The 24,794-nt window shown below is 41.8% G+C and overlaps 1 protein-coding gene and 2 long non-coding RNA genes across 4 annotated transcripts in view; 2 read left to right on the top strand and 1 right to left on the bottom strand.

Moving 5' to 3' along the window:
- The window catches only part of LOC101170754 (copine-8), a 314,618-nt gene that overhangs the window by 102,732 nt on the left and 187,092 nt on the right, over positions 1-24,794 (top strand). The gene's annotated exons all lie outside the window — the stretch shown is intronic.
- LOC111947466 lies at positions 22,188-23,271 on the top strand. The gene is made up of 2 exons (XR_002873320.1): positions 22,188-22,241; positions 22,995-23,271. It is a non-coding gene; the product is annotated as an uncharacterized LOC111947466 (long non-coding RNA).
- Positions 23,274-23,858, bottom strand: LOC111947464. Its single transcript, XR_002873315.1, has 2 exons — positions 23,691-23,858; positions 23,274-23,612 (listed from the first exon to the last, which is right to left on the bottom strand). It is a non-coding gene; the product is annotated as an uncharacterized LOC111947464 (long non-coding RNA).

Genomic DNA, 24,794 nt, shown 5'->3' with positions numbered 1-24,794 from the left:
CATGTTTGGTGTAAAAGGGAGTTTATTTCGTTCAATTCTTTTGGATTGACCATCCATTTTGGTCAGAATTTTTTTTTTTTTTACGACTGTGTTCTTTTATTTTTCATTTATAAACAATACACAAACAAGTATAGGCTGAGATGTGTACAAAGTATAGTGCCAGTACCCAAAAAAATAAATAAATAAATAAGAAAGGCAGGAAAGAAATAGTCAGGAGATTTTTAATATCTCTTACTTTCCCCTAAAATCTTTCAAACTCATTCCAGTCTGACCGCTCCCAGATAAGAAAGAAACGGTTCCAAGGTACCTGAAAAAGTTGTAACTATGCATGATATTGAAGATCTGAGTTTTGCATTTGTATAATTGAAAGCATTTCAGTGATCCATTGTTGAAAAGAAGGCGCAGCAGGAGATTTCCATTCTTGTAGTATTAGTCTCTTTGCCACTATCATTCCCAGTTCCAGTGGTCGCTGCATTATTGCAGGGATATCCCCTGATTGTCTGTGAACAGCCAAAAATGGAGAGTCCTGCTTCAGGCTGGAGAAGCCTTAGAAAACCAGTGAAATCTTTTAGACCAATATCCAGTTAGCCCTTGTGCTATCCTAGGCACATTAACATTGGAAGTTGGGTCATCTAGACCCACTAGACAGTGAACTGAACCTTTTTTCTTCAATGATTTGAGAACTTCACTGGTGTCCATGGATTACATGAAATCTTTCCACCTTTATCCACCTTTGTCATGGTAGGGAGAACACGTCAATGTAAGGGTGGGGTCATCTAAGATAGCACAAGGACTAGACAAGAGCAGAACTAAAAAGTATGAGACAGTGTACCTTCTGATACCTTACATCTGTCACAAAAGGGAGAAACTGAGGGATAAATGCTGTGCAGCCTAGCCTTAGAATAGTACAAACAATGGACAGTCTAACACAGGGGTCGGGAACCTTTTTGGCCAAGAGAGCCATAAATGCCACATATTTTGAAATGTAATTTCGAAAGAGCCATACAATAATTTAGTGTCCCTTCCCCACACTGAGGCACGGAGACTTAACCTCTTTTAAAGTTCTTTATTCCGATTACTGCAGACCGCAACAAACGCCGTTCAATTAATTCAGCAACTCCTGAATCTCTCCCGCCGACACGAGAGCGCTTCTCCCAACTTTATATTCCCCTGCAGCCCTCCCATTTCCCTTATTCGGCCCATAGCTGAACCCCATTGGTCCAAACTACCTAACAACAGGCTGAGCGACAGAACTGAGAGCCAATCAGATCTCTGCTTGACGCGTTCAATGAACTCCAGAACTTTTAACGCGGCCCAACAGCCATCCAACTCAGTCCGCGACAATTTGTTTAAAACTAAATATATAAATGAATGTGTGCATTTGATTTAATTTCAACATTTTTAAAGTACAATAAGTCTGTGGATTCTTTTTAATAACATTGTTATTCTGTTGCTAATAAATGATGAGTATTTCTCGTGGTAGTTTTGCTGATGGTCTAGTCTGGTTGATCCGTGGTGAGTTTCTGCTTCATGCAGGCGTTGAGACTTTAAACGTCATCGTAGGTCTGAATGTTCTGTAGATGTGACAAAGACTGCTCACATGCAGACGGGGAGCCAAACACACACTCACACGCCGCAGTGGGTGACAGGCAGCGGGTTTTACGTTTTTACAATCCCTGCGCGATTCACCTGCTGTCCCCACAACACCTCACCCCCACCCTCTGCTTTCTCCCTCACACATCCCGTCCCCGCATCTGCGCGCTCTTTCTCAGAGACGGGAGCGCGTAGTTTTATGCACGTCAATTCACAGGTTTCCAGCTGGTACAAACTTTGTGAAATAATAGATAATAGTAACTGATAGCGCTGGCGCAGATTTCTCTCTCTAAGCACCGCTACTACTGCGCGCCTCTGGCATCGCATCGCGCCCGAGAAGGACTGGACTAATGATAAAAAAAAAAGTATAATTAAAGATTTGTCTGCGAGCCACATGTGACCATCAAAAGAGCCATATATGGCTCGCGAGCCATAGGTTCCCGACCCCTGGTCTAACACATAATTAGTTGATGCAGAGGGTTTATAAAGCAAGAATAAGCCTTGGACAAGCACTTATTCCACATTGAGTCCGATCACTCAATATCCAACTCCACCTTTCGAGCATCCCTAATTTTCACAGTATGTACTACAACAGAATCATCAAACAGACCAAAGCTCCCTGTTGCCAAAACGTCAACACCCTAATATTGGCAGCCCAGTATGAATGCCTAAAGAATGCCCCTCCTTTAACCCTAGATGTCTGTAAATGCTCCTTTGAGATTCTGACATTTTTTGTTATTCCTGATATAGGAAAGAATAATTGAATCAAGATCTTAAAAAAAGGCTGAAGTAAGGAAAACTGAGAGATTTTGACATAACTACAGAAATTTGGGAAGAGAGATTGTGAAGAATAGTTAGAAACTGCCTTTAACTTTTATTACACTAATGGTTTAAACTTAATTCACTGAGCATGTATTGTCATCTCAAAATTATATTACATTTGAAGAAAGCACAGCCAAACTACTGTTCTCACAGTTTATTCTCATACTCCTTTTTTCTGTGCATGTGTGATCTGCTGAGCAGGCCTCAGACTTGTCTTTACTTTAGCCTTGGAGCTTCTCTCCAGCAGTAACCCGTGGGCGTGATTTTCACACGGGGTCCATCGGACGATCTTCTGAATATGCAAATGCAGGGTTTTTATACCAAGCCCATCCCTGAGCTCCTTGGTTCGGACTTTGAATGCACCATGTTCATCTGTCTGTCCCCTTCATGTTTGTACGAAGTAAAACCTCCACAAAAGATAAGTAACTGTCTCTGAGTCATTATTCATTATTTCTGTGTGCAAGAAACTGACGGGGTTAGGAACTAATACAATATAGTCATTTCTAGCGAATCCAGTTTCTTCACAGAGATCATTTTTATCGAATTTATACAATCAACTATTATGAGGGGAATAATTTTCCAGGTTTCAATAACTTGTTTAAGAATTGAAACGAATTCAGCAAAGTTTAATTTAAATATTCATTTAGGATTTTAGGAATTATCAAACCAAGATAGTGCAAATGGTCTTTAACCAACTTAAATTGAACACACAAATTGAGAGTGGACTTCCGGTTCCGGGTTACACGGCAGGACGCGTGGCGTGCCTCTCTGCGAATACAACTATCTTCAAATTACTTAAAAGGTTGATTTTCAAAAAAGAGAGCTGACCATGCCCCCGAAGAAACCCCAGGAATATGAAGATCTCAAAAAGACTCTTGACATTATTCAAGAAACGCTGAAAAGTTTTATGGAACAAGTGTCGGCTAAGCTAACGCCCCTTTGGGATATGATGGAAGAGTTCCGAAGATTTCGGGCTCAAGACGAGCAGCGAGAAAACCGGGTCGAGATTCTGGAGAAAAGACTGGACGATGTGGAACAGCAAGTAAGGATGAATAATGTCATTCTCACTGGAGTACCAATCAAGCCTCGAGCTAGCACTGCTAATGCTAGCGCTAGCGTAGCTAGCAGTGCCAATACGGAGATCGGTGTGTCTTTGGAACAGCAAATACATTCATTTCTCACATCTAAAGGGATTTCCCTGGATCTCAATACCATCGAGACCTGCCACCTGCTCCCCAGGAGAAAGGAGACGGATAAACCAGCGATCCTCATCAGGTTTGTGAATCACAAACACAAGCTAGCTTTGATGAATCAAAGGAAACACCTGAAAGGTTCGGCTGCTTATCTGAACGACCATCTTACCAGAAGGAATGCTGAAATCTCAAAACATGCACGGCTTCTCAGGAAGCGTGAGCAGATTGAGAACACTTGGGTTAAAGGCTGCAGGATTTATGTCAAACCGCTCGGTCCAGAGGACCAGTCCAAGGTTGTGGTTGTGAACACCATGAAAGACTTTGAAAAGTGTTTGATCACGGTCGTCTGAAACAACGTGGAGTAATAAACCAAAGAGCCAAATAATTTCAAGAAATATGACACGTGGATTCATCACTTTAACGTAACCTGAATAACAGCAGAGTTCTGACCTGCAGACAACTTGACCTCAACTTTCACCGTCGCTGATATCAGCTGAAGAAGGATATGGACCTGAATCTAATGTCTGCAGACATAACATCGAAGAGAACTATAAACTCTGTTTGTCAAAATTAATAACGAATTTGAAAACTTTTATAAAAACCTGTACACACCGCAGATCAATCCGTCAGAGCAAAGTATTGACTCATTTCTTAATAATGTAAACCTACCCAGACTAAATGAGGATCAAATCACAAACTTAGATTCTCCGCTCTCGCCGTCTGAACTTCATGAAGCTCTGTTACTAATGCCTAATGGTAAAGCACCAGGGCCTGACGGCTTTCCTGCTGAGTTTTATAAAGAATTCTGGGAACAACTGGCACCAACATTTTATAAAACTGTCACATCTATTAATGAGAGCCAATCAATGCCACATAACATGAACTCAGCCAACATTATCCTTCTTCTAAAACCAGACAAAGACCCCACGAGTCCTTCAAGCTATCGCCCTATTTCTTTAATCAATGCAGATGTAAAAATTATCTGCAAAGCACTAGCACAGAGAATAGAAAAAATCACTCCTCACATAATTCACTTCGACCAGACTGGATTCATCAAAGGCAGACACTCGGATGATAATGTCCGTAGACTAGTTAATATAATAGACTTTGCCACCATTAAAAACCAGGAAATGACGGTACTATCGCTGGATGCTGAAAAAGCCTTTGACAGAGTTAATTGGAAGTTCCTTATTGCTGCCCTCCATAAGTTTGGTTTTGGAGAAGCATTCATCAATTGGATCAAAATATTATATCACAACCCCAATGCATCAGTTAGAACTAATAAACAGACTTCAAACAGGTTTTTTCTTGGAAGAGGAACCAGACAGGGCTGCCCACTCTCTCCTTCTCTTTTTGCTATATTCATTGAGCCTTTAGCTGCAGCAATAAGACAGAATGAGAGCATTATAGGAATAAAAACCAAACACAGCCATCATAAAATTAGTCTTTATGCGGATGACATATTACTGTTTTTAAGGAATTTACATTCTGTAAATGAAACAGCAATGATCATAAATGAATTCTCCTCCATATCAGACTATTCCATTAATTGGAATAAGTCTGTTTTATTACCACTCAACAGGAATATGGAACAAAGACTCACAATTCCAGTTAAAACAGGAAATATCAAATATCTGGGTATCTACTTTTCCCCCAAACTATCAGAACTGGTGCAGCTAAACCACACCCCATTACTGAAAAGCATACAGGACGATCTAACACGCTGGACCAACCTGCCTCTGTCCCTTATGGGCAAGGTAGCCACGGTTAAAATGAAAATCTTACCCAAAGTTAATTATCTCTTCTCAATGATTCCCACACAACCGCCATTAAAATGGTTCAAAACATTAGACTCATCCATATCAAGCTTTCTATGGAACAACAAACCTGCAAGAATTAGTCTAAAAACTTTAAAATCTGCAAAAAGCTGTGGAGGATTAGAACTACCTAATTTCCACAAATACTTTCTTGCAAATAGATTACAATATATCTTAAAATGGTTAAAAAATAATCCAGAAACCAACTCATGGTTAGACTTGGAACAGGTGTTATGTGGAAAGATCAACCTGTCACAGCTACCATTTATTAGCCAAATAGTTAAAAAACAGGATTGTTTCAAAAGCATTAATATAAATGCCACCTTAACAGCCTGGTGGGAATTTCTCAAAATATCAAAATCATCAATTCAACCGTGCAAAATGACACCCATCTGGAACAACCCGGACATCCTTATTAACAAAAAAATGATTCACTTCCCAGCTTGGCAAGCAGGGGGCATAAAACAACTAGAGCACGTAATTATTGATAGAAGATTCATAACCCCCCAGGAACTTCAAGACAAACATGGAATAAATAACTTCTTGGAATATCAGCAACTTAAATCAAGTATTACTAAAAAGTATAAAATTAAAGACGACGATTTAAAGCTACCAGATGTAGTTACCACTCTGATTAATTTTTCAATGAATAGAACTCTCTCCAAAATATACAAACTTTTATGCAATTTAGATAACAATATTGCCCTTCCAACAAAAAAATGGGATGCAGATTTGAGCATCAGCACAGATGAAAGCTTCTGGTCAGAACTTTGTCTAAACACCTTTAAACTGACAAAAAGTTCAAATCTACAGCTAATCCATCTCAAAACTCTTCACAGAATTTACTACACTGGACAGAGGATGTTCAAGATGGGTCTCAGTAACTCAGACATTTGCGAGCACTGTGATAATAATCTACCCGACAGCTACATGCACGCACTGTGGTTCTGCACTCCTGTCAGGGCTCTCTGGCAGCAGGTATGTGTCGATTTATCAGTCTGGCTTAAGGTTTCAATCACTGCCTCACCGTCACTTTGTGTGCTTGGTGACATGAGTGCCATCGATATAGAAGAAGGATTAGCATCTATCATTTTCATAACTCTTTGTATTGCCAAAAAAACTATTTTAATAAATTGGAAAAACAAGAAAAATATAAACATAAGTCAACACAGAAATCTGCTGTTTGATCATATCAGCTTGGAAAAAATGTCAGCCCAAAGCTCAAGTAACTTTGAAAGAATTCAGTCTCTCTGGTCTCCTGTGGTTGACTCCATGACTTAGGGGGTGGAGGGCTTGGTCGTCGCTGCTCCTTGCCCTTCTGCCGTGGTTTGGGGTGGGGGTCGGGGCTTCCGGTGCCTGGCGGGGGCGGTGGGGGGCTCCGTTGGTCGGGGGGTCGGGTCCGGTGCCTGGGTGGGGCGGGCTGGGGCGCTGCGTGGTCCTCTGGGCTTGGGTGTGGGGGTGCGTGGTGGGGGGGTGGGGTGGTGGTCTGGCTTGGCTTGGGGGGGTGGTCCCTTTGCCTGTGCTGGGGGGGGTTGGCGGGGGGCCCTGCTCGGGTGGGGGGGGCCCAGCGGCGCCGGATGGGCTGCCCATCTGCACCTGGGGCTGGGATCGGCCCTTCCCTGGCTCTGGGACGGGACGGGACAACCCTCTCGGGGCCCCCGGTCGCTCTGGGTATCACCCGCTTCGGCTGCGGGGTCTGGGGTGGGGTGGGGTGGGGGGCTTGTCGGCCCTGTCCTGTGGGGGGGCGTTCTGGGGGGGAGGGGGGGCCCATTATTAGTACGGGTCGGGGGGGCTAGCGGGTCGGGGTCTCCGCTGAGGCAATCAGTGGTTGCCTCGGCCGGTTGGCCTCCTCGGTCCCGTCGAGGCCTGACCAGAGCTCTTCTAGGGCCGGCGTCTGGGGGTGGGGGCCTGGGCTTGCTCCGGGGGGGGGCGACGCTTTCTGGCTCCTCTCTCTCTGTGTGGGGTGGGTGGTGCCGGGCCTGGGGTGTCGGCGCCTCCGGGGGTGGGCCCCTGGGCTGGGTGGCCCTGGCCCCTTTGCTGGGGGTGGGCTGGGGGACGGCTGTTTGACCACCGGGGGACAATCTACCAGCTGTCCCCAACTTACCCCCTTCCTTATATAACCTCATATTAGGGTGAGGGGGTGGGGGGTTTAGCCTGCGATGCGCCTTGGGGGGGGGCTACTTGGGAGTGGCCCCCCTCCTATGGTTGCCGTATGGAGTGGGCCCCCCCTCTTTCGGTTTTATTTGCACCTTAGACACGTAGGGTCCTTGGTAGGGGGGGTGCTTGGACATCACTGCAAGCAAGCAGCAGATGTCCTCCTGGCACCCTACCCGCCAATTTTAACCGCACCTTAGACATTTAGGGCCCCTTGGTGTGGAGGGTGAGGGGACATCACTGTGAGTAATCAGGAGATGTCCCCTTAGTGCCCTACTCGCCAATTTTAACTGCACCCCCCTTAGTACACACACCCCTCCCCCTTCAATATATACATTCAAACATAAACACACACACATGCACACAAACACCCTCTCAAACACCCATACACGCACACACATTTTACAAGGAAGGTGGGACCTGGGTCCATCTGTCCCCTACCCCGTCCCTGGTGGGGGGTGCGGGCCTCTTGGCGATGGCGGCCGTGTCCCTTGGGTGCCGGCTCCCTGGGCCCGGCGGTGCTCTCTCCGCGCGGTGGGGGGGTTCATATTACACCTGAGCCGGGGGTGTTCGTGTCCCTGGGGGATGGGTCCTGGTCCTTGCCCCTGGGCGCTGGGCCCCGCCAAACTTCCAACATGGCCGAGCCTGGTCGGGCCATATTTATAACATCCCTTATGGGCCGCCCTTTTTTCCCCGGGGTTCCCCCCTCCTGGGCGGGGGCGGCGGGCCCCTGCCTTGCTCCTACCTGGACCAACCGTGGGCCGGGTGGGTGGCTGCCTGGAGTGCGGAGCGGGTCTCCCTTGGGGGGTCCTGGCTCGTACCTGGGGTCGGGGCGGGGGGATGCCCGGAACTCCTGGGTGGTGGTGGGGTGCTCGTCTGGGGCTGTGGGCGTCCCTCTCCGGTGGGGCCCTGCGTTGGGCTCTTCCGGCGCGGCGGGGGGCTGCTTTCCTGGCTGGGCTGGGGCGGCGCTCTCTTTCCCTCTGCGCCTCCCTGCTCTCTGGCTCTGGGGGCCTCGCGGCGGTCCTGCTGGCCCTGGCCTGGGTGGCGGTCTTGGTCGCCCGGGGGGCGGTTGTTCCCTGCCTGTTCCCGTGTGGCGCTGGGGGAATTCCGGCTGCCGCTGCTGCTGCGGCGGGGGTATGGGTGTGGGGGTGGCTGGGCGCTCCTCCTCCTTCTTTTCACATTCCACCATCCATTTTAGAAGAACATAAACACTCACCTGAGCACAGGTGTTAGCTCACCTTTGCACTAATAGTTTGCATGATTGAATGAATGAAAGATTTCACACTAGTTGGTTTAAAGGCATAGGTATGCGTTCGTGAACACTATCTGTTTTGTGTGCATGCTGACATGTGGACATTTCTGCGGTTAGCAGGTGTGTTGATAATATTTGAGTGTGTGTGAACAGGCCCCGCCCTTTTTGTACTACATTTGAACCGTACCGTAACGATAAACAACCAGTAAACCTGTCTGCTCTATGCTGCTTCATGGTCTTACCCCCCTTCCCCTCCTATTATCACCCTCCTACCCCCCCCTCTCTCTAACGTCCCTCTCTCTTGTTCCCCTCTTTCCTTTTCCGTCCGGTCCAACACCAAAGATTTTCAAACATGATTGAAATTAATAAAGTTTGGCCTCAATTACAAAAGGGGTTTATTCAGACATACCTTTGGTTTGTCTGAAGATGAATAACCCCTCTTGTTAGAATAAAATATGTCCAACACAAGAGGCCCTCAGCTCTCATCTGTTTGCCTAGCTGTTGGACAGGACAAGTTAAAAAAAAAAAAAAAAAAAAAAAAAAAAAAAAAAAAAACTCTGTTTTGAACCCAGGAGATCAGCTGTTATCAGTAAAAGAAGAAATACCAACCTTGGACAATCGACAGTTATGGACCCTTTTTACTCTTCCCCATCAGCATTTCTTTATTATAAAAAAAAAAAAAAAATACAAAAAAATATTTAAAAAAAAAAAGTAAAACAAATGATTAATCACTTATTGAAAATTGTTAAATTGATTGACTTTTAATGATATTACTACACTTTCTCCAAAACTTGATAAATTGATTCAAAAATCTTTCCTAATGTAGCATAATTTTGCACATGTTTTTAACTTTTGATACTTGATGAAATTTTTGCTATGAAAATTCCTGAAGTAGTGTTGTGTCTGCTTTAATAATATGGTATTATGTTTTATTCATATGAATGGCTTTTATAAGTAACATAAGCTGCATATATTTCAGATGCTGCATTTGCCATGTTGATTTCTAAAATAGTTATTTTTGACGTAATACTTAAGTAATTCATCTTTGTCATGTGCTTTATCGATATCTTATGATTTTTAATTCTGTCTGATAAAAACTGGGAACCGGATATTGATAAATCATGTAATAAAATGGTTATAGTATAATCGGGGTGGGATTATATAAGTTTGCTTCCTCCCACTCCCTTTCAAGCAATATTTATTAATATGTCTAATTATCCTAAGTTTGATTAGTTACTGTATGAATGTATAACTGATGTTTATATTGCTGTTGTGTATTATTTCTACTTAATTTGCTTGAAATAAACCATTTCAAATCAAATCAAAATCAGAGTGTATCCAGATATTCCACTAAAATAAGTGGGTAAATTGAGAGGGAGGGGAGATGATTCTTATGCCTTTAGCAGGTAAATTATACCTGTACAAAAGCATATAATCAGTCATAAAATATGAACATTAGCGAATTGCTAAACTACACTAGACAGACCCTGGACATCCCTGCCCTAGACCCTCCTCCTGTATAATAATACAAACAGAACATTATTAGAACTTTCTAGCACACTGTATGGTCACATTTCTTAGCAAAATTCAAAGTGTTTCCACACATTAGACTGTAAGGATGGCTTGATCGTTTTTTGCTTCCATTACATGTGTGTTGTCCGCTGTGATGCACTTGGGCGTTTTTACGTTATGGTAAAATAAACCTACTGCGTGGTATTTTCCAAAATGCTATTTGGTATAGATTTATTTATTTCGAAAAAGAATTATGATGTTGGTTGATTCGATTAACAACTTGCTGATCTGGTTGGATTGTAGGAATAAAAATCAATTTGTCAATTAATCGTTACACTCCTAGTCTAGTAGAACCGCAACATTTTGTATTGTCTGTTTTTTTTCAAAATCTGAAAGGAAAGGTAAAAGCTTCAAATGAACAAATACTGTAGGATCACATACACAGTTGAAAAAACGTTGATCTTCCTTATAAACGACAGCTTGACACAAAATCATAAAGAGCTCAGAATAAAATAAAAAAGTTTCCTTCTCTGCAAAGAGAGAACCTGTTGTAAAAGCTATTTTGCACAATTTTAACACCAATGTAGGAAATAAAGTTCGATTTGAACCTCAGGTGGGTATCTCGCTTCCTCATCACAGTTCCTTCAAGAGTTACAAAAGGAAGAGCAGTTTGACTTCTTTTTGGTGCAGACAGCATCTTTATCCTGATATTTACTGAAATTCCTAAAAAAAATATATACAACAAAATTTTCCTTTTTTTCATCTTGTGAGCATGTTTCTTCTTTGTGGTTTGATTTTTCTAATTACCATTTTTTTAATGGTTTATGTAGATTTATACACAGGGAAAAACCTGAGCTCTTTCACGCGGGCCAACCTGTCCAAACATAGATTTTTCACTTAATTTACAGGCCATTCTTCATTACAGCTGAGCAAGCCTTGAGGGAACTTATTGACATTGTGGTCTATAAATAAGAAAAGCTTAATGTTTAAGCCTAATTAATCATGACCCATATTTACTACTTCTCTCAATGACCCGGGGCCAGTTTTGATTCCTTATTATATAGGTCATAAAATTCCAGCCCATTTTATTTTTCTCATTTCCATCAGCGCTCAAATTATAAGAAGAGATTTTGCCTGATTTACATTGCAGGTGTTAGGAAAACATGGAGATGGCTGAAGATATATTTAAAAAATGCAAGACAGTGTTCACAGAGGTGTAGAAACTCTCAAGAGTCTAAAAGTTAATGAATCTGCGTCTAGAGCTCTCAAGTAAAACCCACATTTAAGAGCAGAGAGCTTTAGAGTAAATGTTTCCCTGTTGATAATTTATTGCCATGATTTTCCCTAAAGCCCATAGTGATTGCAACTGCTTTCTAGCAACCTAAATTAAAAATAAATCAAAAGCAGTTCAGAAGCAAACCCCTAAAAGATTAGGTCTTGATTCTGTCACCTTGGTTTTGTGTAAACATCTGGCTTTGGGATGAGTGTCCTTTCAGCAAAAATGAGAAATTTCAACCATCCGTTCAATTATGTATACTGGCTTCATCCTGATTAGCTTCATGGTAGCTGTAGACTATATCAGTGAATTTAAGAGGCAGGCAGGATGCATCCTGGACAGGCCAAGGCCACTTTTACAGGCAGAAAATCATTTACATTAAATGCTATATTCACATAGTGCATATAGCATCGGCAAGGTGCAATCAACGACCACTTTCAATGAAAAGTCTTTATAAACATGTGTAAATGCCCGTTTCGGGGTACCGCATTCCAAGCTCTTGTGTTCATGCGTTGCAATGCAAGTTTTATGTTAATTTTCAAGCACTATGTGCAAAAGGCGTGTTGGAAGTTAAAGACCCACTCCAATGAAAATTCTTGTTTTTGATGTTATTAACATCCTTTATGGCACTTTTCTCATGATAGAGGACATATATAAAGAAAATTAAGGTTAAAAACTGCATTTCAGATCATTTTTTTATTAGGCTGGAAAGGGAAGCAGACAAAAAAAAGCATTTTGAAAAAGCTTGCAGTTTCTACGTACAAACAATCGGCGGGCCACCAGCTCCCTGCTATGCTCCATTCTGATGCATCCACTTGCAGACAAATAGATCTGTGAAAGTCTCATCCGAGCTGGCCTCTGGCTCAAAACTGTACAGCTGGATAGCTGCAATATTGCTCGCTGTTTTGGTTGCACCGCTAAAGCTTGGGGTTGTGAGTCGCTAGAAGCTAGTGGGAGAGAGTGTAAACAAAGGGATCACAGGAAATGAGCGAATGCTATCTTTCACAGCAGCAGTCTTTCTCATAACTCACAGGGGAACTTTGGATGAACTACTGCCGCTCTGCAGAATCTTTATGCTAGAAATCAACACAGGTTTCTTTTTTTGTTTTTCTTTTGGCTAAAAAAAATGTGAATAGTTAAAAAGATGATTGAAGTGGGTCTATAAACTAGGTCGAACTTTGACCAATCAGGGACTTGGATCCAGTAGAGATGTTTGAATGGCTTCCTTTTTAATTATTGCAAGTGAACTGGGAGAGCGTGCAACTTCTCATATTTCATAAATTAATACCCCAGCAACATTTATTTTTTACCATTCCAATACACAGAAGAACGTCAGGATTATAATGTGATTTTGCTTGATGAAAACAATTCCAGGAAGTTCTTAGAAAGTACATATGATCTTGATATTCTATGTATGGCTGTGTGACAGTTGCAGAACCATTTGAATATGTAGAAGCTTTATGAGTTATCTTTTGGATAAAATTACAAGCACGGGTGAAACTGAAGTCTGATCAAAGCTCTTGAGTGGGTTTCAAAAGAACAAAAATAATTTTTCTCTCATTCTCAGGTTTTCTAAAAATAATACTACAAAACTATATTAACTGTAGATCCAAGCTTCCATTCTTCCTCTTCGCTATTGAAGTAACATCTAAGATAAATTGATGGATGGGCTGACTTGGTTGTTTTTTTATTTTGTATTTGGTACTCTTGATTATGCACATGGGAATTTGTGTATGTGTGTGTCTATGTGTGTACTTGGTCCTTTTTTAAAAACTCCACAGAGTGCTATTATCAAGTGTTTGAAAACTACACTGTTTATCTGATAAATCAGAGTGAACACCAAAGCAGGATTGCAGAAATGTCAGGGTTTAGATTCAGGGTTGGGTTAGAACTAGTTGCTATTTTGAAATGCAATAAGAATAATTTTCGTTCAAAATCAAATTTTAATATCCAAGCCAATCATTGAGTCTATATTGGGGGTCAGTGCAAGTCAAGCCACAAATATAACAAACTATTTAACAATGCTTAAACTATAATAAAGCTGTGTATATTGATAATTTGTGTTGATAGCAGTGTTTTTTTAAACTTTTATTTCCTTTGTTTACTGGTTTTAAAAGACAAGCCAGTTGAAAGTTAAACATTATATTATATAACAATTTTTGAGATGTTCTATCAAATCAACTATAAAGTTTCCTAAACTAAAAATACCATTTCGAATGATACTCAGTTTAGTTTAAAATATCATTTGTAGCTACTGTTAAATGTTACTTTGCAGTAAAATATACAGTATTTACAAAATATGGAACATAATAGCTGATGACAGTTGTTCACATGTTAAAAAATTACAAACTATTTCCTATGCAAACACTTGTAGCTGACGTGCAATTTAATGGACATGTCAAAATAGTCGATCGTGCAGAGACACACTACGTTTTTCTTTTCCCTTTTTCATGTCGTTATGCTGCTGTTAAGAACTTCTCATATACACAAATATCGTCCTATGTCCATTCTCACCTGTTAGGTATCCACAACAGGCAAATGCACCTGCCTTCATACATTCAAGGGCCCACCGGTTTATCATGCAATTCTAAGCCTTTCATAGTAAACTATATATGAGAGAAGTTATTACCTTTGGCATACTAAAGAACCGTTTTTAATGAACAATTAGTTATTTTCCCAGCCTCTTTTTCTACCCAGAAGTAGGACGACTCGATCTAGGCACCGGCTTTGGCTCCTCGTCGGTGCCGCCCATTTCCTGCCGTTAACCTAGAGCCGGCCTCAGCAGCGTGTCTCTGCGTTTCTCCCATAAGAACAAACAACGTCTGAACTTTTGTATAGATGTATTTTTATTCCTGTCACCTGTGAACAAATTTCATCATTTGAGAATACATGGCAGAAATGACACGTGTTTCTATTCAGTAATGCCTTTGAACTGTTTTTTTTTACTCACTTATTTTGTTGAAGTTAATTTTAGTTGTAAAATGCTGCATCAACATTGTTAAATAAAATTAGAAGAAGTTTTCCACTTTATGGTAAATATCCCTTTAGGCTAGACATGTAACACAATGCTCTCTGAATGTAAGGAGGGAAAGAAAAGAAAACATAAAAGAAAATTAATTAAACTCCAGAGCTTTCATTTAGTTTTAACTGTGCATTTTTATGCAGCTGTCCGATGGCTGCTTTGAATTGATGTTTCTTTTACTGGTTAACCTATTTTATTCTGAATAAAAATGAACAAAGAATAAATTTATGTTAATACAGTCAGCGAACATCAGAAAGGCTGTCTCTGTCACAGTTTGATGCAGTCTACCGTTGTTTATGGTACGCACAAACAAGTTTTAAGAGGAAACAGTTAACAACAATCCATCCATCTATTAAAAATTACATGACAAATGCTGATGTAGTGTTACGTAAATGCCTGAAGGAAGGTCAATTTATAATTTTCTAATTAACACCAAACAACAAACACATGGTAAAAGTTAATTAGATGTTTTTGGACCACATTTATTTCATTATTTGGTTTAAAATTTATAGTTTTAATTCAAAAGAATGACTTATCATTGCTAAAACTTTACTTATTTGCATGCTCTCATTAAATACTATTCTTAAGCCTTTTAGAGTAAGTTACATCCATATAGGATAATGTATTACCTTAACGCACAATAAAAAACATTTATTCTATGAAATGTTAGTTATTTTCACTTTTTTTTCTCCAACTTCCGGTTTGGAAAATGACCTCTTTGTGGGTGCCGCCCATTTCATGACGTTAACCTAAAGCCTATCTCGACGGCGTTTGCGTTTTGCCACGAAAGCAAACAACACCCGAACTTTTTGAAAGATGGATGAGCGTATAGTGCATAGACAATGAAAGCGTTTAGCCAATCACTGCCAGTGCGGGAAGAAAGTGGGTGTGTGTCTTAGCCTGGGGACCGTGTTGGCAGCACAGCCTCTTCAGGGCTGTTCCTCACTTTGTGACATCACAGTGTGAGAACCCTATTGTGTTCATGCTTGGGGAGGGGCTGGTGCTCAGAGTGCAGGTTTTTAGAGGAATGCTCAGAGATTTGGGGTTGTTTTTTTCCTGAGTAATTCATATTATATTACCCTTAAAAGCTCAGAAAACTTGATTTTGCATGAGATAGGCCCTTTTAAGAGTTTTTTTTTTTTTTTATCTAATAGTGTTTTTTTTAGATATGTGACAAACTGTGAACCATACTATAGGATTAATCCTTTAAATGTTTGTCTTTTTATAAAATAATGTTGCTACTTCTCAAATTACACAGAAGAAAGATCAGTCTGTACTGAGGGAACAACAAGGTTCATTTAAACTAATAGATTTGCAAAGTAATAACAGTAATCCCTGTAATTACTAAGAACCAGCTTTTCCACTCAATTATCTATGCAGGTAACTACACGGCTCCCTTTATCTGCACTGGAAGCCAGAGTTGGCACTCAGATGCATGAAGTCTAAATCAGTAATGTCAGTGGACAAACCTCCGCGCCCTCACGAGCAGGTTACTAAGCATCTCAAGCATCTATGTGATGACATAAAATCATTCAAATTGAGAGGGTTGGAAGTGACACATAATTTTAAATGGGTGTCATTACTGCTTGAAACACTGTATTTTTGTAGTAAAAAAAAGGTTGCATGGTTCACATATGATAACGTGTCCCCCAAAAGATTGTTTTTCAATTACTTTGAATGATTTTGTCGTCCTGCCGTGATGTAACCAGAGTGCAATTTATGATTAATTGATCGTGGAGCTCTGCTCTGCCCATTGCCAGTTGTGGGTGGAGTCCATCTGCATGTGGAGATAGGGTTCTGAGTGGCAGGCAGGCGCCAGCTGGCCGAGACTCGCATGCAGCCCTGGCTAGCATCCAATACTGAGCAAGGAAGGGTGCAAGTGTGGGTGGACACATGCAGGGCAGGCCACAGCCTTCTGTGTTCGTACCTGCATGACTCGCAAAATATCACTGTCACATTCATATGCTGAGCTCTGGCTCCTGACAGCAGAATCCTCTCTGGCATTTGTACTTGACTGAATGTAACAAGGTTAGCATGGTGGTACTTTTCAAAGACCTCACAGTCCCACCTTTGACTGCTGCCAAGGAAACAGCAAGTATATAGTAGAAGAAAATAGAGAAATGAATAAAAAATATCTGGATAGCTACTACTTTATGTTCACTTATTATTTGGATTAAAGCAGATTTATTTAAACTTTAATGCCCAGCTTTGAAAAATAACTGGTACTCTGCTGCAAAAAAATAAATAAAAAAAGTAGTAGTTTCTTTTTGGATTACTGTCTGCTTTCATAAATAGAAGTTGTTATCTTTTTCCAGACAAATTTAAAAATAATAATGTATTTTTTGCCACAAAAGACTTAAGGAACTTGATTTTTATACTACACGATGATTATTTTCACCAGATTTTTCCCATTTCGGGGGTAGGAAACAATGTGCACTTCTGTGTGCAGACATGAGCTGGAGCAGAGTGTGCAGCACGTTTCATGTGCAGCATTACCAAGAGAGCTGCCACAGCTGTCAATCAATCTAAAGTAATCTAATTTATTAAAAAGCAATGAAGTAATTGGAGCATGCAGGCCTTTGGTGGACCGCTGAGACAAAGATGTTACCCGCTGAAGCTGCACTCTGATGTGGATTTTTTTCACAGCTGTTACTATGCTGTTAGCCATCATAGATATAGTCAGCAGTGTTTTAAAGACTTGACTAACAAGAATGAGTTCACTGAAAGCAATTGGGTGGCGAATTATATCAGCTATGATTTAGTAAATGTTTCTTTTTTTGTTTTTGTACTGGTTGATCCATTGCACTGAGCCTTTTTGGCATTTCTTTCTGGATAAGTCTCTACTTTCGTAAAGTTAATGAGGGTTTTGTAATTTGATTCAATTTTTTAGAGACAAAGTTAAGAATAAAGATAAGGTATTTTTTCTTAATTTTACCCTTTAGTTTAAAAAAAAAAAAAAGAATGAAACTTATCTATGCCATTAAAGACTAAAGGAACTACATTTTTATACAACGTGAATGTTATTATTACCCATATTTTTTCACGTTAGGGTAGTTATTGTTGCACACTGAACTTTGTAAAAACTTAAGATTTAGATTTAAATCTAAATCTTAAGTTAATTTACCAACAAAATTTAAAAATGATTCACTTCCCAGCTTGGCAAGCAGGGGGCATAAAACAACTAGAGCACGTAATTATTGATAGAAGATGTTTCAAAAGCATTAATATAAATGCCACTTTAACAGCCTGGTGGGAATTTCTCAAAATATCAAAATCATCAATTCAACCGTGCAAAATGACACCCATCTGGAACAACCCGGACATCCTTATTAACAAAAAAATGATTCACTTCCCAGCTTGGCAAGCAGGGGGCATAAAACAACTAGAGCACGTAATTATTGATAGAAGATTCATAACTCCCCAGGAACTTCAAGACAAACATGGAATAAATAACTTCTTGGAATATCAGCAACTTAAATCAAGTATTACTAAAAAGTATAAATTTAAAGACGACGATTTAAAGCTACCAGATGTTGTTACCACTCTGATTAATTTTCAATGAATAAAACTCTCTCCAAAATATACAAACTTTTATGTAATTTAGATAACAATATTGCCCTTACAACAAAAAAATGGGATGCAGATTTGAGCATCAGCACAGATGAAAGCTTCTGGTCAGAACTCTGTCTAAACACCTTTAAACTGATAAAAAGTCCAAATCTGCAGCTAATCCATCTCAAAACTCTTCACAGAATTTACTACACTGGACAGATGATGTTCAAGATGGGTCTCAGTAACTCAGACATTTGCGAGCACTGTGATAATAATCTACCCGACAGCTACATGCACGCACTGTGGTTCTGCACTCCTGTCCAGGCTCTCTGGCAGCAGGTATGTGCCGATTTATCAGTCTGGCTTTAGGTTTCAATCACGGCCTCACCGTCACTTTGTGTGCTTGGTGACATGAGTGCCATCGATATAGAAGAAGGATTAGCATCTATCATTTTCACAACTCTTTGTATTGCCAAAAAAACTATTTTAATAAATTGGAAAAACAAGAAAAATATAAACATAAGTCAACACAGAAATCTGCTGTTTGATCATATCAGCTTGGAAAAAATGTCAGCCCAAAGCTCAAGTAACTTTGAAAGAATTCAGTCTCTCTGGTCTCCTGTGATTGACTCCATGACTTAGGGGGTGGGGGGCTTGGTCGTCGCTGCTCCTTGCCCTTCTGCGGTGGTTTGGGGTGGGGGTCGGGGCCTCCGGTGCCTGGCGGGGGGTGGTGGGGGCTCCGTTGGTCGGGGGGTCGGGTCCGGCGCCTGGGTGGGGCGGGCTGGGGCGCTGCGTGGTCCTCTGGGCTTGGGTGTGGGGGTGCTTGGTGGGGGGGTGGGGGGGTGGTCTGGCTTGGCTTGGGGGGGTGGTCCCTTTGCCTGTGCTGAGGGGGGTTGGCGGGGGGCGCTGCTCGGGGGGGGCCCAGCGGCGCTGGATGGGCTGCCCATCTGCACCTGGGGCTGGGATCGGCCCTTCCCTGGCTCTGGGACGGGACGGGACAACCCTCTCGGGGCCCCCGGTCGCTCTGGGTGTCATCCGCTTCGGCTGCGGGGTCTGGGGTGGGGGGCTTGTCGGCCCTGTCCTGTGGGGGGGCGTTCTGGGGGGGAGGGGGGGCCACTATTGGTACGGGTCGGGGGGGCTAACGGGTCGGGGTCTCCGCTGAGGCAATCAGTGGTTGCCTCGGCCGGTTGGCCTCCTCGGTCCCGTCAAGGCCTGACCAGAGCTCCTCTAGGGCCGGCGTCTGGGGGTGGGGGCCTGGGCTTGCTCCGGGGGGGGCGACGCTTTCTGGCTCCTCTCTCTCTGTGTGGGGTGGGTGGTGCCGGGCCTGGGGTGTCGGCGCCTCCGCCCTGGCCCCTTTGCTGGGGGGGGGGCTGGGGGACAGCTGTTTGACCACCGGGGGACAGTCTACCAGCTGTCCCCAACTTACCCCCTTCCTCATATAACCCTACCCGCCAATTTTAACCGCACCTTAGACATTTAGGGCCCCTTGGTGGGGAGGGTGAGGGGACATCACTGTGAGTAATCAGGAGATGTCCCCTTAGTGCCCTACTCGCCAATTTTAACTGCACCCCGCTTTGTACACACACCCCTCCCCCTTCAATATATACATTCCAACATAAACACACACACATGCACACACACACCCTCTCAAACACACATACACGCACACACATTTTGCAAGGAAGGTGGGACCTGGGTCCATCTGTCCCCTACCCCTTCCCTGGTGGGGGGTGCGGGCCCCTTGGCGATGGCGGCCGTGTCCCTTGGGTGCCGGCTCCCTGAGCCCGGCCGTGCTCTCTCCGCACGGTGGGGGGTTCGTATTACACCTGAGCCGGGGGTGTTCGTGTCCCTGGGGGGTGGGTCCCTGCTCTCTGGCTCTGGGGGCCTCGCGGCGGTCCTGCTGGCCCTGGCCTGGGTGGCGGTCTTGGTCGCCCGGGGGGCGGTTGTTCCCTGCCTGTTCCCGTGTGGCGTTGGGGGAATTCCGGCTGCCGCTGCTGCTGCGGCGGGGGTCTGGGTGTGGGGGTGGCTGGGCGCTCCTCCTCCTTCTTTTCACATTCCACCATCCATTTTAGAAGAACATAAACACTCACCTGAGCACAGGTGTTAGCTCACCTTTGCTTATAGTTTGCTTATAGTTTGCATGATTGAATGAATGAAAGATTTCACACTAGTTGGTTTAAAGGAATAGGTATGCGTTCGTGAACACTATCTGTTTTATGTACATGTTGACATGTGATCATTTTTTGCAGCTAGCAGGTGTGTTGATAATATTTGAGTGTGTGTGAACAGGCCCCGCCCGTTTTGTACTACATTTGAACTGTACCGTAACGATAAACAACCAGTAAACCTGTCTGCTCTATGCTGCTTCATGGTCTTACCGCCCCCTCACACTATTCCCCCCCCCCCCCCCCTCTGACATCCATCCCTCTTCTTCCCTTCTTTCCTTTTCCGTCCGGTCCAACACCAAAGATTTTCAATCATGGTTGAAATGAATAAAGTTTGGCCTCAATTACAAAAGGGGTTTGTTCAGTCACACCTTTGGTTTGTCTGAAGATTAATAACCCCTCTTGTTAAAGTAAAATATGTCCAACACAAGAGGCCCTCAGCTCTCATCTGCCTGCCTAGCTGTTGGACAGGACAAGTTAAAAAAAAAATTAAAAAAAAGATTTAGACTTAAAAAAGTGTTAAATTTTTTTACATAAAAGAGGAAAACATATTCATTTAACTTCAATGTTCCTGACAGTATGTGCAGACATGATGCGGAAAACCTTAAAAGACAATGAACTTTCAAAATAAAGCTACAACCAAAACTCAAGAAACACAAATGTCAGACGGATGTTTAAAGATATTAGAGCACCTTAATGTGACAAAATCCTAAATGAATAGATCAAACCATTAAAAGTATAATCACTGCATTATGAGTCTAAATTACACTTTTATTTTCTGATTCTTTTTTCCCTGAAGTTTGATCTATTTTCAAAAGGTTTCCTGTGACTTTTAATTATGTAATTTTTAAAAAATTATTATTAATATAAAAGTATTAGTGTGGTGATGACGCCCCATGACTGGACGGCCGCAGTGCAGTGGTAGGGCAATTGATCTCTGATCAGAAGATCGAAGATTCTGATCAGAAGATTGATTCCCGCCAATGTGTCAAAGTGTCCTTGGGCGAGACACTGAACCCCACCTTGCGTCTGGTAGAAGGCTGGCGCCAGTACTCTGCAGCGGAGCCGCCATCAGTGTGTGAGTGTGACTGTAAAGCACTATGGGCTTTAGAAGAAGGTAGAAAAGTGCTATACAAGTATACAACACTCACCATGAGTTTTAAGAGCAGTGTGTCCATTTATAATCTGCATTTAGGAAAATTAAGTGATAAACTAGTGAAAACATGCCATGTTTTCTAGTGGAGATGGGATGCCAAGCGTTGAGTTTGGAAATATAATTAGCTTAAGCCTGGTTCTTTTCGACAGGTTACGTTGCACTTGGTGTTAGAATCACACACTCTCCCTGTACTCACTCATCCTCACAACAAATCAGTTCAACAGAGCAGATGCTGGAATAGCGTCTTGTTCTCTGTAACAATTGATCCCCCCCTCCTTTTCTTTACCTGCTTTGTTTTTTCTTAGTTTTGCTATGGTGTCAAAATAGAGCCTAAAGTATTGCGCATCAAAACAGTAAAACCGCGCATCAAAACCCCAAATCTGCGAATCAAAATGCATAAATTGAGAACCAAAACCCACAATTTGCAACCAAAAGCCTTTCCCCAAAGCACAATCCTATTTCTCAGCTGCCGATTTGTTTTCTCGCCATTCTGAAATCCTGTTTTTGAGTTCCAGTTTTATTTTGAAACTGTCTTTTTGAGTTGCGCTTTTATTTTTTGAGTTGTGCTTTTATTTTTTGCGGTTTTGATTCTAAAACCTGTCGACACGTAAAAACAGCGACATGTCAGTCAAGGGGAGGGGAGGCGGGACATCCCTGATATCCAGAAGCTCATTGGCTACCGAATAAGACCGAGTCTTACGTCAACAGACCAGTTTAGAATGTGCCGGTAAGTTTCTCATGTTTTTCATATCTTTTACTATATTAAAATATCAAAATTGTACTTTATTTAACCAGAGGACGCCAGCACATTCAGATGAGGAGCTCCACAAGTAGCTGCTAGTGAAAAAAGATGTTAGAAAGTTAGATGTTGCATGACAAACTATCAGCATTGTTCTCCTGTGTTAGCATGCTAGCTAGCTCAATGCTAGCGGGGTATCCAGCTCTTTTCATGACTTTTGTGGATTAAACAAAGTACATTTTTTACCACAGTGTCAGGATCAGTCATGTCAACCTGGGAATAATTGCCCGTGGATTGTCACTATGGTTAATCAAATTGTTTTTTAAGAAGTACATTCATGTGTATATATAAGGTTTTTCAATATTTCCTTAGGGATTACACAGATGGATTGAACAACAAAGCAACATATTGCTGCAAGAAAGTGACACCTTTCCTAGTTTGGGATCAAGTTAATCCCTATTTAAAATAAATACATAAAAGAAACAGAATTTTTATTTGAAGTACCAGAGCAAATTTCCCACAGGTGGGATCAATAAAGTTTTTCTGATTCTGAACTGTATTCCAAAATAATTTTCTCAACCTTAAAGATTGCAGGTTAACACAGGAAGTTACCTTTCACAATATGCAGCTACTGAGTAGCAATTAAGGTGTGTGTGTGTGTGTGTGTATATATATATATAAATATATACACACACACACACTCATTTTAACTGTCTTAAATACATTTTTCTTTGTGTGCAGGATGCTGTGGACATTGGACGACAGACTAACTTAAACCAGGCAGAGCAGGAAACTGTTGGAGTTGTTGTTCCCTCTGTGGCTTGTCCTCTCTCCTCTCAGACCTGTTCAACCCTTGTGGGACATCAGAAAACCATGGCCAAGACATTAACATTTATGTACTGATCTATGCATGTCATCACAGCAGGATGTAACAAAAACTAACAATGTGAACAGATCTCATCTGCCTTACAAAATACTGCCCCCCTTAAGAAAATAAATGGCTAATAATCACCACTGGTATTTTGTAAAGCTTCATTTTTTAATGTTTGACCATTGAATGTGTTTTGTACAAAAGACTGATGGTTTTGCAAAGATCTTTGAAACACAGAGTCAAGTGCATTAGGTTCTGTGAAATTCTGAACCACAATTCAGAGAAATTAAAATAACTGTTTTTAAAACTCCTTAAAAGACTTGAGGTGGAAAAGTCACTGTTTTCGTACAGGCACTAAGAAATGGGAAGCAGACAGTGTGGTCAAAATGGACAACTATTTTAAAGGCTTCTCTTTCAGTTGACAGGAGATGTCTGTGAGCCTGCTGGACAGCCTTTGCATCACACTGGGACGTCTTTGGGGCCTGCATCTGGAAAGAAACAAAAACAGCAAAGTTAATTAACCAAAAAAAGAAGAGAAAAATTAAGATTAAATTTTTTTTCATTACCTTAAAGAAGATGTAGACATCCACGTCGTAGCTGCCTCAGTATTCCTGCCTTTTTTGTTATGGTATGCATAACAACGGCCCTTATAGAAAACAACAGACATACAGCAATAGTCAATTTTAAAACCACCACCCAATTAAATATACTAATAATTCTATTGATGTCTAATACTGGAATAATTTTAAGTGGAATAAAACACGTTTTTGCTGGTCTGCTACAATTTACTCTGCTCTGGTTCACTCGAATACCGGACTTCTGCCAGTCTGCATAGTGAAGACGCATACATTTTGAATAATATGGCACAGCAATATTGTTTCTCTGTTCAATAATTCCCTCTGTCTGTAAACCCTGAAAAATATTGAGAAACCTTATAGGTTATAACATATTTGATTAACCCTAGTGACAATTCACGGACAATTATTCCCAGGTTTACATGACCGATCCTGACACTGTGGTAAAAAATGTACTTTGTTTAATCCACAAAAGTCATGAGAAGAGCTGGATACCCCGCTAGCATTGAGCTAGCTAGCATTCTAACACAGGAGAACAATGGTGATAGTTTTTCATGCAACATCTAACTTTCTAACATCTTTTTTCACTAGCAGCTACTGGGGGAGCTCCTCATCTGAATGTGCTGGCGTCCTCTGGTTAAATAAAGTACAATTTTGATATTTTAATATAGTAAAAGATATGAAAAACATGAGAAACTTACCGGCACATTGTAAACTGGTCTGTTGACGTAAGACTCGGTCTTATTCGGTAGCCAATGAGCTTCTGGATATCAGGGATGTCCCGCCTCCCCTCCCCTTGACTGACATGTCGCTGTTTTTACGTGTCGACAGGTTTTAGAATCAAAACCGCAAAAAATAAAAGCGCAACTCAAAAAATAAAAGCGCAACTCAAAAAGACAGTTTCAAAATAAAACTGCAACTCAAAAACAGGATTTCAGAATGGCGAGAAAACAAATCGGCAGCTGAGAAATAGGATTGTGCTTTGGGGAAAGGCTTTTGGTTGCAAATTGTGGGTTTTGGTTCTCAATTTATGCATTTTGATTCGCAGATTTGGGGTTTTGATGCGCGGTTTTACTGTTTTGATGCGCAATACTT

Source organism: Oryzias latipes, chromosome 5 (genome assembly GCF_002234675.1).
Source record: "Oryzias latipes chromosome 5, ASM223467v1".
Classification (NCBI taxonomy): domain Eukaryota; kingdom Metazoa; phylum Chordata; class Actinopteri; order Beloniformes; family Adrianichthyidae; genus Oryzias; species Oryzias latipes.
The sequence above is the reverse complement of the archived record's forward strand: the minus strand, read 5'-3'. Positions and strand labels throughout refer to the sequence as shown.